Here is a 14020-nt window from a genome sequence, read left to right on the forward strand (position 1 = left end):
CAATTCAAATTGGAGACAAGTGTTAAAGCTGAGGTGTTAACAGATTAATCAAGAACAAGTAGAAGAGAGTTCGCCTCTTACCAAAAGGAAGGCAGCGCTGGACTGTCACATTCCTTCTAATACACCTGTTGCACCTTTTGTAATCCAACTCTGTCTGTTAATATGCATTTGATTGGAACATAATTGTTCCTTTCTACATGCAGTTTTGAACTGAGTTATGTGTCCACTATGCGTTCAAATTTAGAGGTAATAAAATTACCTACTGTATTGTCTAAAACCAGCACAGCCCTTTAAATTGGTCATGTGGCCTAAATAATGTAATCCTAAAAGTTCAATTCATTCTAAGGGTACTTAGGGTCTTCTATATGTCAAGCTGGAAAGGTAGCAACATTCGCCGACATTTACAAAAACAACGAGAACAAAATGAGAGAATATCATAATTTAAAGCAACTGAACAAGAGAAATAAAACATAAAGGGCGTATCAAAACAAATAGAAAACCAAAATGCAACATCCACAGTAAAACACAAAATAACACAATCCAGCCATGTACTCCAAAACACTGCAGTACAAACAACAAAATAACACTTCACCACCACTGCAAAATGCAACAAAACTAATATGTACAACATTCTTTTTAAACATTGCCACCTCCAGAAATGTGTTTTTACAATCCAGCAGTAAATGGTGTTCACACCAAGCATTGCCTCAACTCTAAATGCCATGAATAGTTCCAGTCAAATATGTTTTGTTATCCAGCCTGTGCCATCTATGCCACAGTGGCACAATAGTACTTTCCTTTGTATCAAGCTGGACAATGGTCTGCCATGCTCAGAGCTCTGTTGTAAACCTGGGGCTGCTCCTCAACCAAGATGTTTACTACATTTAGAAAACTAATATACATTGTAGTGTAGAATTGTACAAAATGTCCATCCTCTTGTGTTAGAAATACTGCCATTTTCAAAGACTATGGGCTGGATCACAAAACATTTTTGACCGGCACTATTAGATATCTTCTGTGATAAGGAAGAGCTTGGTGCAAACACCTTTCATCACCATGTGATAAAAGCAGACTTGTGGAAGAGGTATTGTATGACAAGAAAACGTATGTGTATTTGTTGAGTTGCATTATATTGTAGTGGCACTGGGGTTTGTTGTTTTTCTTTGACCTTTTATTTGTGTGCTGCTTTATTTCTGTGTGTATTTGAGTGTAGTTATTGCACTAACTTCTACTCTTCCTATTTTGTTGTGCTTTGCGCTACTATGTTTTTGTTGCATTGTTATTTTGCAGTTTATTAATGTGTTGTGATCTGTTGTGGTTTTCAACTACCTTAGAGATGACAACAAATTCTGCAAAATTTCCAGGCAAAACCAGCACATTCTTTGAAAGTTCCACTGATAAACAGCAATTTACAACTATATAAAATGGTAAAATACCACTGATGAAACTCCTCAACAATCTAAGACACCTATCAGCTCAAAACATAGACAGATACCATGCTCTGAGTTAGCAATGCCAATGTTCGCATTATGTTTTAAAGTCCTGGGCCTCCATTCCTGAAAAAATGGCTAAAGAAGCCCACTCGACTTCCACAGAAAAAGTTAAATATTGTGAATATGGTCGTTGATTCTTAAGTCCAATTCCTTACCGTTTTCTGAGGAAGAAAAAGGAAATCAGAGAATTTCCCTTACTCTAAAAAGGCCACAAATGCAATTAGCTTTTTTTAGAAAGGGGTCACATAATTTAAATTTGCTAAGGTTTTGAGAAATAATTAATAGTGATAAGAGCTGTAAGAACTAATCTATTAAAGTCAGTAATGCTGAGGTGAGAAGGGGAAGGCAGAAAAGTTAACATCGCGAACATGGATCAGAGACATTCTCACCTGCAAGTGAAAGAACAAGGACATTGGACTTGTCATTAACCCCGAATTTTTCAATCTGAGAACAACTGTAGTACTTTTGTTCCACATTTCTACATTCTACCTGCCAGTGGCAATCTGCGTGTCAATCAATGAAATGGGAAGCATTTGTTTGGCTGTACACAGTATGCAGTCGATGTGCTAAAATGTTTACAGAGCTTAAAGTGCCTGAAAATGTGTTTGATAGGCGCTATACGAGTGCACCTGTAAACCATTAACAGCGAGCAGGAAAAAAAGGGCTGGATTGTATAAAAGGTGGCCTATTATTTTCTGTGTGCAGGTTGGTGCAAAGATGTGCTTTGCCACCAGTTTGACACATTACTCGGGTCACCCTCACATGTGCATCGTCATGTCAGGCTATGCCTAGTGGGGTGAATTTAAGAGTCTGGCTTAGCCTAAACCAGCTGCCAAATGTCCACAGGTGACCAGGTTAACTGCAGAGCCTAGTCACGTGACCAACCCATGCTATACACAGAGAAAGTGCATGGTGGCAGTTTACTATATGATGGGTTAAGTGTAGGGGATATGCATAGACATGTGACTTGATATGTCCACTAATTGAAGTAGGAGTGCCCACTCATGAGAATCGGGGGGAGGTAATGGGAAATGTTATGCAGCAATCTTGTAATCTTGTTATCATTGAGAAAATCAATAAAGAAATAAACGTACAGGACATTGAGCAGGCCCTATACCCAACTCACTGGATAGCCACCCACCGCTGCATTCAGCTTTCTGCTGGGGACAGCAGTGTTTAGCCGCATGAACCTGGGCTGCAGCAGGGGTATCCAACTAAAATTCATTGTTACCTATTACACATTGACTTTATTTGTATGCTAATATTAAAAAAGTTACTTGTTACCGAAAATAAATGCTATTATGTTTGTAAAATAGTTATTTTTTTCACAATAAAAGGTGGCTCCAAAATGTTTTTGCTGTTTTATCTTTTTTGGTTTTTAAGAACATATTTTGTTCAAAGTAAAGTGGAAAATGTCCACTTTGGGTGCAAAAAAGAGGAAGCAGGGAAAAAACGGATGAATATCCTTACTGTTGTACTGGTGCAGCTTCTGGCTAACCGGAGTAATGTTTCTTGAGCTGCATTCGCTGATCAGCCTTAAAAACATGTCCTGCTCTTTTTTGGCTTCAGGTCTGTAAACGGGTAGCAGTACAAAGAAGTCTCCCTTTAACACAACTGCACAACGTTATTGACAACCTCACCTCAGGAATCATCAACACATTAAGTATAAGTAGCGATGCTTGAACTTGGAGAACAACATTTTTTTTAAATGATGTAAGCTTGTAAAACTTAAAGTAGAAGTATGGGGATCAGGGCTCTAGGTCGCCCCATTCAAATGGGGTTTTAAGGTGCAAGATCCTGTTTTCAGCTTCCAGGCTTCTGCTTCTGGACTCGTAAACGTACAGCATTAGATTAAAAAAAATTAAAATTTATGATAACTATAATCACCAATATGATGAGATAGGAGCGTTATTATAGTAATAATACATGTGTTTACACAACTGTAAACTGTACTTTTCACTGAGATAAGATTGTGGGCTTGTACGAGACCATGGGCTTCAAAGAGGGATGCCCAATCCCCACAAACGTGAGCCTGTGAGCCTCCAGCCATATTCATGGACGTAATCAACAAAAAGAAGATTAATAGTTTGAATATGATCAGTCATGATTTATATTGCTTAATGCATTACTCTTATTACTAGCCAATGAAACTGGCTGTGCCCAGAAGGGGTTGGGTGCAGCAGGTGTTCACCCAATCCACTGCCGGCTAGGCCCTGCATCCAACACACTACAGGCTCTAAATCCCACTGCATTTGGCCTTACTCCATGCATAGCCCGAGTTGACATGGGATGTGGCGAAAGGGAATTTGGTGCAGAAACAGGCCGTTGGCAAGGGACACCAGTCTGTCATCAGCACCACAAACTACAGACCCATTTGCTGCAGGTGCCTGACCATTGCTGCACATGACTGAAGTGCGTGGGTAGTGGTGGTTGGGTACGGGGCCAGGCCTTAGGCCAAGCATTACGCTGTATCACCCATGTTCAAGCAACCCTCACTGAACCTGGCCTGCTGTGGTAGGCACCACCCACAATGGACACCCAACTTCTCAGCACACAGACTCTAGCTTTCTGCAGCAGCAGGTGGATGTTGATCCTTGCCAAAGGAGGTTGGGCACAGGGCCTGGCATTCAGAAAGGCCCTGCACCAAACCAGGCATGGGCACCCACCACCTGTACTCCAAGGCTTTTGGCCATGAGCAGCGAGATTTGTGTTAAAGGTTGGTTGGTCCGTCTATCGATTTTGAAATTTACATAGCACACCTAGACTTCAACGGTATTAGGGTGCTTTACCCACGATGCTAGGTTGTGACAAGGCAAGTGCTCCGATAGCTCAATGGGCATGAAAGCGCCGCCATCATGGTAGTTGCATTAGATGAGCTGCTCAACAATAACATTCCGTTGTGCTTTACCAGCTGCACAGAGCTAATACTGGTCATGGCTCATTACTACTCTAATACCAGAAGTTGAAATCTTTGTCGCACTCACATTGGTCATTTGCTTCATACACTATATATGTTTTCATTTTCTTTTATAATTTTCTGCTATATATCTTTTTTATTTTACAGAGTTTTATATAGCGCGAACTTGACCCGAATCGGGTATCAGAGCACTTTACATAGCACCAGTTGTGTTACATAAGGACACATTTATTTTTTGTTAGGCACGGGGAGATTACGTGATTTGCCCAGAATCACAGGATGTTCAGCGTCATTGCCGAGACTCAAACCCAGTCCCCAGATTCGAGATCAATCGCCCTAGTCATTAGGCCAACTCCGCGACCTGTATGTTTGACAAAATGCAAACAAAGATATTTAAAAAAATAATAATAATTAGGGTGCTTTACAATGAAATGTTCAAAAGTTCCAAGGTTTTGTCAAGATGGGGTTGGGAGAACATTAACAAGTGTAAAAAATATTGGAGACTAGCAAGAGGGAGAAATATTCAGTTCGCTGCAAATACAATATGGTAAATATTGGTTGGAAAGATGGGCCTTTAGTTGTTTGCAGAAGGAACTGTGTGAGCTCTCTCTCTCTGTCTCTCTCGCACTTTTTCTCTTGCTCTTTCTCTCTCTTTCTCTCTCTCTCTCTCTCTATTTCTCTTTATATATATATTGTTTACTGTAAAAAACTGGAGGTGTTGTGTAAATGAAGTAAAAACTATATAAAGCCGAAAGGCATGCTTTCCCCCTAGATTTAGAAAGGAGGTGTCTAAGGGCCAACTACTGTGAAAATAAAAAATGTATATTGTTTTTAACACATTTTTACAATCTTGCGGTTCTTTCTTGGGATCGTCAATACATTTTTAATTGTATGAAATGTATATTGTTTTATGTATGGTACTTTTATGGATGGAAAACCTTCTGAATAAAGTGTTAAACTAAAATAAAAGATGTCTAAGATGGTGGGAGAGCTGTGACTGGACAGCAAAATCCATTCCCACACTTTAATATATATGATTATTTCCCTGGGGAGAGGTCTCAGTGGAGAGGTCAGTACTTGTTATAGAATAATAAGGTACTATGCTTTTCCTACCCTACTATGCATTCTACTGAGCCTAGGGAAAGGTGTGAGGAGAGAGGCAGTGATGCTTTACAACTTACTCTAAACACTGATTATCTTCATGCAAGGTCTGACTGGAGAGGTCAGTTTCTCCCCATAGTCTACTATACACAGCTGTTAGGCATGGACATGTGTCAGTGAGACCCCAGTGTCTCCTTACACCCTTACTGTGCACTGTTGTTATACTGTGACAAGGTCTCATTTGAGTGCCTACTTTCTCCCCATACCTTATAAATGGGGACTATAATGCATATGTGCTATAATAAAGGAAAGTGTAAATTCTGTCTCTAAAACAAGTTTACAACCTCGTACGACAGTGAAAAAAATAGTGGGGTACACAAAATGTTGATGCAAAGTGTTACTGGAGTGAGTGTCTCTCCCCACACCCTACTATGCACACTTGTAGCCCTGGGTGTTACTGAAGAGCTCACCATCTCTTCATACCCAACTTTGCACTGCTGTCATAATGTGAGAATGTCTCTGTGAAAAGGTCACTTTCTACTCACACCCTAGTAGTGAGGACTATAAGAGATATTTATTTGAGTGAGAGAAGGAGTTTGTGTGCTCCCGTGCTAGTGAGAGTCATGTGGGTGTCAGAATTAAAGTGTGCAGATGACTTTCTTGTCACCTGGCCTCAATTCAAAGAACTGCTACACCAAGGATTCCTTGGGAGGCTGAGCTGGTACAGCTGCCCCTGGCTACTCATCAGAATCTGATAAAGACATCGCTGTGTTAGTAGTGAAACAGGAAAGGAGAGCAAGCCAGATATGTCTACCCTCACCGAAATCCAATAGAGAAATAAAGCAAAAAGGATAGAATCTTATTTATAGAAATAAAGACATTCATAAGAACCAATCACAGGCCTTCCTTAAGGTGTGGGTCCTCTCCCTGACCTCTCATGAGACTCCTGCGAGTGTCTCACAAGATTTATTTCATGGAACAATTCATGATCATTTTTTCCAAGATAATTAACATCTATAATGTCTTCATTTGGTCACCATTACAAGAAACCACTGTTATTAGCTTAATTCCAAATGTACGATATCGTGGACAGATCGGTAGAGCCAAACAGGAAGTACAGCCGACTCAGACTTTATGCACGGATTGTGTGTGTGATTCCTGCAAGCTTCCCATGAGATTGTAAAAGATGTATTGCTTCATATATTTAATGGAACAAATCCTAATCAATTTCACTAATATAATCAACTTGTTTAATCTCTTCCTTTTTTCAGAATTACAGGAAAAGACTGTTAACTTTATCCCAAATGTACGATCTTGCGAGAGGGTTGAGAGAGCAGACCCAGAAGTACAGCCCATTCGCACTCCACATAGGGGATTGTGTGTTTGACTTCTGCGAGCAGTTCGCAAGAGTCATCCCGTTTAAAAAAAAATGAATATTACAACCATATTTTATTGACACTCTTATTACAGATTAACAATGAATTATAACTGAACCCATGAAAAAGAACTCTAAACAGTAGAGTAAAAACAAAAATGTAGATCTTGCAAGCATCTCGCCAGAGTAATCACACTTAAAAAATTGATTTACATAGGGAAAGTTAATACTATACAATATTTAAAAAAATATCACTGAATTATATTTACAATTTTAATTTAGAAACAGATATAAAGGCTATGAAAAGTATGGAATTTAAAAAATAATGAATTCGCTGGGAAAATGTCTCAATATGAGCGTCAGAAGAACTGATAGAGAATCTCACCACAAATATTGTTGTATTACTCTGTTTTAAACTCAAATATCATTATTTGAAACATTTTCCAAACTGTGCACCCTTTCTTGTTAAGTTACAATATGAAAGCAATTTTCTTTCAGAATAATGTCCACACACAGGATATATTATTCCGTTATTCTACCATACATACACTTACAAATATATATATATATTACATTTAAAAAAAAACTAGAATTTCACTGAAAAAACAAAGGTTAAATTAACATTATTGTTAGGTGTGATAAAAAGATTTTTTTTAAAACCTTAGAAATTCACTGAAAAAAACAAATGTTAAAGTAACATTAGAGTTGGGTGAATTTCTCAGCGAAAACATGAACATGTTGAACTAAAAAAAACCACAGAAATTTAGCAGTCATAGTTAGCACCGCTAACTATAACTTGTTTCTTCACCATGCACTGCTTATGACCGCACACATGACATCACTCATCACATGTTCTATGACATCATTTATAACTTAACTGATGACATCTCAATTGACATCACTGATGACATCACTAATGACATCACTGATGAAATCATCCAAACTTTGTTCCCCCGCATATTGCTCTATAAATTACTATGGCATTAGAGGCCTGACATTAACTGTAAAATAGCTCAGGAGAATATCAGCCATCCCTACTGCCACCACAGATTTAACTCGCTTAGATGTTAAAAACAAACATTATGCAACACTAAGCCTATACTTTACAGTTAGCATAAATCACATTAAGAATCGACCACACATATATGAGAAACCTTAATTCAATAAAATCTTCAATCTCTATACAATTGTTGAGAGAAAACCAAAATACTGAATGCCAGTTCAAAAAAGTAGCCAACTACATACACCTTTAATCTATATTATAGCTGTGACATTCACTGAACATATATTAAGAAATAAAGTTCATATCAGCAGAAAAGTGGGTACTGTAAACCTTTTTTTCTCAATTGAAAGAGCTTACTCTTTATCAAAGTGTTTGCAGCCAGAGTATTAAAAACATCTACTAAGAACAGTGTACACTCTACGCAACAGTTGTAAAAAAACTTTATTTACTAAAAAATACCACAATCTGAAGGTGCTAAAGAACATAGGGGCATATTATCAAGAACCGCGTTAAAATTATTGCCGCTTTAGCATCAGGAAACTGCCTCTAAAGCGGCGATAATGGGCTTGATAATATGCCCTTGAGAATTCCAATAGAAGCCCATGTTCCGGTGTGAACATGGGCTTCTATTGGAATTCTCAAGGGCATATTATCAAGCCCATTATCGCCGCTTTAGCAGCAGTTTCCTGCCGTTAAAGCGGCGATAATTTTAACGCCGTTCTTGATAATATGCCCCATAATACCTTCACCCTTCTTACTGTGGTGAAAACTTTGCAGATAGCTCATCTTTTCTAGCGAAATTAGGACATGTACATATCTTAGTACCTAGTGCACACAGTCTTCTATGTTAAGTATATATTATTAAATGACAAGATTCTATCTAATAACTCAAGGCTCCTTACAAAAGTTAGTTTCTACTATGTAGAATCTTTCTCCTGTTGGAAATCTTTATTGCACAACCAAAAGGTTGTGTGGGGCATAACGAATATGTCAACTGTCAGATGCACACAGAGTTACTCTTGAATGAACACATTTATAATACCTGCTTCAATACCTCTGCACAGCTATAGTGCATTAGGAGCACATGCGTTTGTTAAACATTTACATTGATTTGCTGGACAACGGCTGTACAAAATTAACTAGAAATTAAAAATGGTAGTTGCCCATCACTTTGTAAACTGTAAAATAAACTTGCAAACTTATTGGATGATGTCATCAGTGATGTAATAGAACATATCATGAGTGATGTCAGTCAGTCAGAATAACTTTATTTCATCAACACAATGTAGGCATACAAAGTATACTACATTTAAAAGAAACATTTCACAGGATTACAGCAAAGTTAAAATATATATAAACATTTTAAAAACTATAACATTTAAAAACTACAAATTCATAGTTATTTACACAATACAATAAGTTCATTTCATATTTGGGGATATATTTTTAGCTGAGTGTATGTCTCTTTTTTAGTGCAGATAGTACAAAGGAAGCCAAACAGAAGCAAATAAAAGGGTCAGATAATAATTGCAAATAATAGAGGGCTACACAACACTGTTTAAAGTTCATTTTACGCATAATCGGGATAATAAATCGTTTTCTTTCATCTCAATAAAATTTGCAAAAGAACAAAAAGTGTATATCATCCTGTACAGATCGCTCATCACAGGTACAGAATGGAAGATCAGAAGCAACATAGATAATACGGGGGAAACCCAACATAAGTGGAATATAATTTAAATGAAACCTCACCAGGATGTTCCTATGTTTCAGATTAGTGATGAAAGATAGATATGTTATGGTTGGATCCATTAGATTTATGCTAGGGGAGGCCAGGTATGTTTTAACTGTCGCTAAATTCATATTTTTGTTCTCCCTTCTTATCTGTCTATTAGATAATAATTGTGCTTTAAGTCAGTTTTAGATATGGAACAACAGATAGTAGGATTAAAAAAAAAGATGATGTAGCCCAGCTGCCTTCAATGTCGATTCAGCATAAGTTAACCAGGTAATATTACCTACCCCATCTAATTTCAAAACATCCTATATAATGTCTCTTGTCAGAGCAAGGGTCTCCTTTCACCATATTTAGTGCCACATTGGGATTGGCGCCATTGCAATTTTATCGGTGATATAAGGTGCCCTCAGATCCATGTGGCACTTATAGTTGGCACATGGCTTTGGTAGTGAAAGGACCCTTTTTAAAAAATGATCTTCAATAATCTGCCGTTTCATACAATCTCTCATTCCCCAAACAGCTGCTCCATAAGTGGCAGCAGATACAGTCTTAGCTTGATACACTGATTTTATTAAGTCTATTGGTTTTAAGCCAGTTTGTTTTAATGAATTTAGTTAAGGCCCTAATATCATCTTTTGCTAGTTGGTTTGGGAATCAAACATAATCCCTAGGTAGCTAAAAGTATCGACAACCCCCAACTTTCCCCCTTCAGTAGTAATTTGCGGTTGATTTTGTTGTTTTGTGCCTGCTACTAAAATAAAAGACATTGAATAATTAACTTTCATACCTAGATTGCTCATAAACTGTGTGTAAATCCAGGACTAGACGACGCAGTGCATTACTAGTATGCGCTAAAAGCACTGCGTCATCCGCATACAGTAGAATTGGTACCTGTGCTGAGTTAATATAAGGGACAACTGGAGTTTAACCCAACAGTGCAGATGGCACCCCTGCCTCACACCTCTTGCAATTTTAAAAGACCTGGTGCACTCACCATCCCTCCCATAGCGAACACAGGCTGAAGCACCTGAATACAGGTCACGGATGATATTAATAATGTTCAGGTCAATCCCCATTGCCTCCATGATCTGCCAAAGCCTAGGCTGTGCCACGCAGTCAAAGGCTGTGGACAGATCCATGAAGGCTAAATGGAGATGACCTTTTTGCATTATAATTTGGCTCAGGTTTAGACACTGATCCACAGTGCCTTTCCCTTTTCTAAAGCCAAACTGACATGGGATGATAATATTATTTTCTAGTGCCCAATCTTCCAGTCTTTTTAAAATCAGTCGACCCATTAATTTTGCAGTAGAGTCTATTGAAGAGATAGGTCTATAATTTTTCGGAATCGACCTATCCCCTTTTTAGGTCGAGGGACCGTCCGGTCTGCCAAAGGCAGAACCGGAAGTCCGGAGATCTTATGTTTCTTAGAGTGGCTATTTAGCCCGCCTCTCTTTTTGCCTCTCCTCCATTGGCTGGCTTCCTAAACGGAGGCCAGCTATTGGAGGAGAGAGCCGTCCCTCCAAATAGGCTCCGTCTTTTTCAGATTCGGGGGCGTGTTCCGTGCTCTTCTTTCCACTTTTTAGCCACGCCCTTTTTAGGCGTGTTTTTCTCTCCTCCACCCAATGGCAAGAGGAGAGAAAAAGAAACACGCCCCCGAATCTGAAACCGTTGCTGCGTTTCTCCGAGGCATTTCTGCTTCGCCTCGGAGAAAGGCGGTGGTTTTCAGGGCAACTCCCTCCCCCTGCTGCCTCCTTTGTTGTTGAGAGCTGGTTAAGGTTAGTTAAAAGCATCTCTGTCATTCTCTACATCAGTGAAAAACCAGAACTAGTTCGTCGTTTTGTGTTTTTTTTGTGGGTGATAGGCAGTTTCAAAATTGCTCAATGTGGCAAACTCTTACTCCAATAAACTCCTTTACCAAAGCGTCACCCTGAAAATCTTTGTACTACATTTCTTGTGTGCTGTTGATGTTAAACCACACTTTAACTACTTCTACAAAGTATATTTAATGAATGCGTCCAGAGCTGGTCAGGTCTCCACCCACTCCGAGCACTGTGCATTGACTGCTAGGGATTGTAAGGGATTTGTGTCCCAAGTCTGTTTTTAGTCACCCTGGAAACGGCCCTCCCTGGACTCCCTCCTTCGGGAGAGGAAAGCCAGGCTGCTCGAAGCTCGGCACTAATTATACCATTGGTCTGAGCCTGCCTGCACACATACACGTCTAGCCTCCCATTTCTTTTCCTGGCATACTTCCTGTCTGCCTGCTCACTCCTCTATCAATTGCGTTATCTGTTTTGCTTGTCTCTACATCGTAGCTACTCTCTTTCTCGATCTCTAATCCCCACCCCACCCTCTCGTTTGGTTTAGCGCCGATTCTGAAGCCTCAGGGCGCTGCATTGGATTCGCCCAGGGCAGTAGCGGAAGCAGCGGCACTGTTACGAGGCAGCTTTAAACACGGAACCCCCAAAACATGGAGCAGAGATCACAAAGAAACGTACTGATACCCCCCCAGGACTTTTCCACTTTGACCACATCTGTTCCCCATCTGCCCCAGCTTATTCACCTATCCAGTCTTTCCACTGTAACCCTCCTCCGTCCTCCTCGCTTTGTCTGTTCCCCCCCACCCTTTCCTAAGAGCCCCCCTGCAGAAAGGGGAGGAACCAGGAAGCGAAGAGCAGATGTATAGTGCTTCCCTGCCCCCTATTTTCCCAACCACGCACCCGGCCTGCCACAGCTGCTTCTTTTGAGGTCACTTCGTTTCCCCCAGTTACCCTTTCCAAGGCCTGCAGACTTCCAGTAGCTGTCCCGGTGTCTACCCCATGGGGATGTCGTTCATTTGTTCACCTCTCGTGTGCGCTGCGAGGGTGCCCCTCCACAAAACGCTTGAAGTTGTGGGGTACTGGATGCCATTATACCCATCTGATAAAAAAAATAATGAGCAATACCAATAGCTCTACCTAGAATATTGCCGAGACCATTGATTTGTAAATGCTTGTTTATATATGGGGACAATTACGGTTGTTTTCCACGATGGCGGTGCACTTGTTTGGGTAATTTTATTAAAAACGTTTGTTAAAAGTGGGGCCCACAGATCTTGGTTATCTAAGAACAAATCAATAGGGGCTCCGTCTGGTCCCAGAGCCTTTGCTCGTTTACGTTGATTTCAAGCAAGCTTTGTTTGAGCAAGTGTAAAACTAGCAGCAGCCTCGTTATTCTCTAAAATTTGCGGAAAGGATTGGGGGCTGTCAAATCGACCGCTCCAAAAAGACCTTCAAAATGAGTCACCCAGTCATCCTGGTCAACATTGGTATCTGTGGTCATAGACTGCTCATCTTTTAGGAACAGAGCATTAATCAGAGACCAGAATGCTTGCAAGCTTTTTAGTATAGCAGCCTTCTGCAAGTTTTCCCACCATTCCTCCTTCAAGGACTTCCGTCTAGTGGTCCTTGCATTTTTATAGGCTTGGCGCAAACTTTTGACCAATAGTGGATTGCGAGGTTTGGATTTCAAAGGTATATGCACTCTTTAGTGTTTTGTCACAGTTGTCATCAAACCAACTATATTTTTTACGCCGGCTGTTCAGGATAACACAGGTTAAGTAGTTTTTAACATCAGATAAAATTAGCTCAAAATCCGAAAGCATGCTGTCATGTGGGTCCGAATCTAAGCAAAGCATTATCTCCCCATATCATTTGGACACTAAATTGGCCAGAAATCTCCCAGTGTCCACTTTTTCCCACATTAGAACAATGCCATTTTCTCTTGCAATTACATTTGCGGTTTGAATAAAAAAGGTTACTGCAGCGTGATCACTGAATGGATAAAACACAGTCTTAAAATGAGAAAAAAGGCCTGTTATTGAATCAGAGACCAAAAGGTAATCAAAGATAGAAGAGGAAAACTGATTTAAAAAGGTACATTCTGACCTGTTAAATCATCTGAAACATTTAAAAATACAAGATTATTTATCGTTATTAATCTGTTTAGGGTGTTACCATATTCCGTATGAGAAAAGTGGGGGAAACACTCCCCATCATCATCCTATATTCCACTAGCTAACTCATTGAACTTATCACATGGGTGAATATTGAAATCCCCAAGCCAAATTATATTACAGGGTTTGGTGCATTTATCTTGTAAGTCAATAACATCTCTTTCCAGAGGGATCAACACCGCTGCTTGGTTACTTCCAACAGTAATCCAAACAATATTCAATTAAAATGATAGTGTAATAAGGTGACCTATTCAAGAATGACTTCACTTTAAAAGGAAAAGCATTAGAGAGTAATGTCAGCAAGCCACCCTTAGCCCGACCAGCATGTCACGGTACAGCAGAAGTATGGAAAGAACGGTAGCCATTCAAATATATTGGTTTTATTTCCCAGGTCTCTTG

Source organism: Triturus cristatus, chromosome 2_1 (genome assembly GCF_964204655.1).
Source record: "Triturus cristatus chromosome 2_1, aTriCri1.1, whole genome shotgun sequence".
Classification (NCBI taxonomy): domain Eukaryota; kingdom Metazoa; phylum Chordata; class Amphibia; order Caudata; family Salamandridae; genus Triturus; species Triturus cristatus.